This window comes from Crocodylus porosus, unplaced genomic scaffold (assembly GCF_001723895.1).
Source record: "Crocodylus porosus isolate Cpor-Errol unplaced genomic scaffold, CroPor_comp1, whole genome shotgun sequence".
Taxonomy (NCBI): Eukaryota; Metazoa; Chordata; order Crocodylia; family Crocodylidae; genus Crocodylus; species Crocodylus porosus.
Window position 1 is genome coordinate 42,855,803 of NW_017728918.1, and position 3,960 is coordinate 42,859,762.

Consider the following 3,960-nt stretch of genomic DNA (forward strand, 5'->3'; position numbering starts at 1 on the left):
ATGACAGGCTGAGAGTGATGGAGCTCTTTAGCCTGGAAAAGCGCAGGCTCAGGGGTGATCTGATGGCCACCTATAAGTTTATCAGGGGTGGCCACCAGTATCTGGGGGAACGTCTGTTCACCAGAGCACTCCAAGGGATGACGAGGTCGAACGGTTATAAACTACTGCAAGACCGTTTCAGGCTGGACATAAGGAAGAATTTCTTTACTATCCGAGCCCCCAAGGTCTGGAACAGCCTGCCATCATGGGTGGTTCAAGCACCTACATTGAACACCTTCAAGAGCAAATTGGATGTTTATTTTTCTGGGATCCTATGACCCCAGCTGACTTCCTGCCCTTCGGGTGCGGGGCTGGAGTCGATAATCTTCCGAGGTCCCTTCCAGCCCTAATGTCTATGGTATCTATGAAACCCAGCCTCTCCTTTTGTGCCTACAAATAAACATGAATGTGACTTTTCAGGCATAATTAATTGCAGGTTTAAATTAAACATCTTCTGTAGGGCTACATTAAATTTGCGCAGACTAACTCTAATGCTGTACTTTAATGTCAACTTTAGCTTGCTTGTCTTTTCTTTCTTTTGATATCAATTTTGCATGCAACTTTTAGTGTTTAAAACCCCCCACAAAACCCTAACTATACAAGCAAGAGTTCCATCATGTGAAGATATCAGCTGGGATAACAAATGGGCTAATGATGAGGTTAGAACTTGGGGACCTATGGCAGAAACTTGACCTAACAGAGGAGAAGGTGGTTATCCTCCTACCACTAAAGTAAAGCCCATAACATTTCACAGTTGTTTTCTAATAGTAAAGGGAATATTTAGAATCAAGCTCTAAGTTCTGCTGGGGAATGTGTTTCAATGAATGCACACTCTTTCATCTCTGTTTTTCCTCATCCTGTTTCTCTTTTTCTCTCCCCCAGCCCCCAATCCCTGTCTCACTTTCTGTTCCTAAACTCTACATGCTCAAACATCTTTCCTTCCCATTTTTTCTTTTCTTCTGCTTTTCCCTACACCACCTTCTTTTCCCATTAAGTTCCTGACCCCTTCTTCCTCTCTGAATAGTCCCTGAAGTTCTTTCCTTCATTCCCAACCCCAGGTCCTCTTTTGCTTCCCTCCTATATATTCCTGTTCCTGTTCTTCAGACCCCAGCTCTTACCTCTTGTTTCTGTCCTGCCTCCATTCTCTCTTCTCCAAAACTCCCAGTATTCTTCTCCCATCAGCTCCCCAGTCTCCTGCTTTTAAACCCTCCTGTATTTGAATCAGGCAGCTTGCTTCTTTTCCTTGTTGCAAAGAGTATTGCTAGCACAGGAGAAAGTTCCTAAGAAGAGAAACTGTTTGGCAAACTGACCTTATTATCTAGGTCACGTTTGCCAAGTCTACCTACCTCACTTCATATCAGGACTGAGTGATTGGATTTACTGAACTCCCCACAACCTATTATATAGCAGCTTCTACCACTAGCACTAGTCACCTGTGATAAAAAATACAGCGATGGTTTAACAGGATTCAGGAACATTAAACAGCAGGCTGGGAAAGGAAATGAAGGGTACTTTCTGCACCTGAAAAGGTAAGTGAAATATAGACAGATAGTTTGCCAGGACTCTCACGTTCCTATGATAAATCCTGTAGAACCAGGGGCTGAGTTGCTCCTTGGGGCTTACAGTGCATGAAGAGAGTGTGTTTGTTCTACTCTGGAGCTCTCTTAAGTAGAACGGCATGGTTCTGCTTAATACAATCCACCCTTTATTTTACAGCACTTTTCAAGAGCCACAATTCTCAGACTGCAGCATAAAAGCTGCGCAGGGGCTGAAGAGTTTAGTTTAAGAATCTGTTTTCAGTGACCATTTTAAGGGATGCCTTCCCTCAGGTGTTCTATATTTGTTTCCAAATATACTACAAATCTCATTTTCTTTGCATGAGAGACTTGTGGTCCAAGGAGAGCAGTTCTGGTTTCCACTCAGAAGCTACACAGCTAATATCAAATGGCTGTTTGATCACAAAAGCTCAGTGTTGATGAAGGCAAGAAATGGAATGCCAAAAACAGGAATAAAATCATGTAACCTAATAAGAATACTTTCTTCAGGTTCTAGTTACCTCTTCTAATGGAAGGATTCCCAAACGTTATGAAGTTCAAGAAATGAAATCTGAAGGACACAGTCTTTGATTGGGGTTATCAAAGGAGCCAAAGGGCATGACTATACTCTTCCCCTGGAAGCCCCAGCTTACCTGTTCCTGCTCTTCATGTGCATTGGAGTGCTGTGGAAGCAGTATAGACATATCCTAAGCTAAAGCTATATCTGTAACATGGACAAATAGCAACCCCCAGCTCACCACACTGCTCTATGCTGCCTCCTAATGTAGCTGGGTCTGCATGGCTCTGTGGAGCAGCTAATTATCCTGAGGACAAATGAACCAGTGCTATTAATGAGCTGGCCTGAAGAAAAGAACAAAGAACTGCTTCTACATTGGGAGGCAAGCCGCTCAGGCAGCATAATGTACTTGTGGACACTGCTGCTGGATGCAGAAAGTTTCTTGTGTAGTTGTGACTTAAGGAGTGAGAAATCCAGCTCACATTAGGCTGAATAGAAGTGTCTTATTCCCCTAGGTGCCCTTTGGATGCTGCTTTGCTTTGGAGAACCTTTGTGTGAACTCCCATGTAATGAGAGTTCAGAATGTCATGTGATCTGGCATTTTTAAAATGCACTTCTAATAGTGCACTGCTGTAGAGTGCTTCAGGGACAACAAAGCATCACTTCTGTTAGCGTCCTTTATATGTTTAGCTCATTCATATTAATAGCAGCCTTCATCTACCTGAAGGGTGTTCCAGAGAAGATGGAGCTGGACTGTTCTCAGTAGTGGAGGATGACAGAACAAGGAGCAATGGTCTCAAGTTGCAGCAAGGGAAGTTTACATATTAGGAGAAGTCATCTCTTGAGAAGGGGAGTGAGGCATTGTAACAGGTTACCCAGACAGGTTGTGGAACCTCCATCCTTCAAAGTTTTTAAGACCAAGCTAGAGAAAGCCTTGGCTGCGATGATATAGTTGGGATGGTAGGACTAAATGACCTCCTGAGGTCCCTCCCAACCCTGCCTATGACTTTAAGAAACGAAACATGTAGAAAGTTGCTAACAGACTTCTGGTGTATAACAACTGAATGCCACACTTGGGAAGGCAGGAGCAATAATTGTTGTGATTCAACTGAATTGTGTTTATGCCCAGAGAGCCATCAGGATCAAATCACCCATGCTAGAACAGTGATTCTCAACCAAGTTACTGTGGTACCCTGGGGTGTCCTGACATCCTTTCCAGGTCACCCTGGGATGCCAGACACCTATTATCTAACCTAAGCTTCCCCTGCTGCAACTTGAGACCACTGCTCCTTGTTCTGTCATCTGACACCACTGAGAACAGTGCTAACTTGATTTGCAGAATAAGCCTAGAGATGGCACATACGAATCCACACTTTTAAAAACATGCTTCCCTGTTGAGGTCCTTCTGAGTGCTTTGTGACAGGAGCAAGAAAGTCATTTTCTGGAGTCAAAAAAGAAAGAGGAGTCACAGGTAAGAGCTGGCCTTTTCCAAGGATGCCTCCAGCCTAGAAAGGTTTAGGACTGCTGTGCAACACCCCATCCCACCGCTGTTTGGGTGATTTCTTGTAGGAAAGGAGTGAGAGTGGCTGTGAGGGGTTGTACCCCCCTCTCTCCCTGCCCCAGCAGCTTCGCCCAAGAGTGGGTGGGTAGAGCAGCCGCGTGCCCTTCCTTCCCTGGCCTTCGACATGTGCACGGTGCAGGCTCCCCTGCCATGCTGCTTGGCTCCCCTCGGCCCGCAGCACCTGAGTGCCACCAGGACTGCCCCGCAGCCCCCCGGGCCACATCTGCCTCTCGCTGGAAAGCAAGCGAGACTGTTGCCGGCAGCGAGGCTCCAGGTGGAAGGGGCAGCGGTGCCCATCGCGGCGCGGT